This window comes from Sinocyclocheilus grahami, unplaced genomic scaffold (genome assembly GCF_001515645.1).
Source record: "Sinocyclocheilus grahami isolate Dianchi unplaced genomic scaffold, SAMN03320097.WGS_v1.1 scaffold456.1, whole genome shotgun sequence".
Lineage (NCBI taxonomy): Eukaryota > Metazoa > Chordata > Actinopteri > Cypriniformes > Cyprinidae > Sinocyclocheilus > Sinocyclocheilus grahami.
The window spans coordinates 587,433-587,792 of NW_015505635.1; positions in this window are offsets into that span (position 1 = coordinate 587,433).

Below are 360 nucleotides of genomic sequence, written 5' to 3' on the forward strand. Positions count from 1 at the left end.
AAATGTATACTTTATGGTAGTACTTAATTGGTAATTTCTATATTTCTAACATATATATTATATATATAATTTCTGGTAGTATTTTAATGCTGCATTTAAGATTGTAATTTTAATTAAAAATTAATTTAATTAATAATTTTAGGTAATTATGTATACACACATACGTAATACATTTTTGCTAATTTTCCCCTAAATTATACTTTTATGCACAATGTTATTCACTCAACAACAATCCTTTTTAATTTATTTTGGGCTGAAATAGGAGTTATTTCTTGAGATTCACCCTTTTTATCCGTTATCATTAGTCCAGGACAGGTGTGTGAGAGAGTGAGAGAGTGTGTGTGTGTGTGTGTGTGTGTG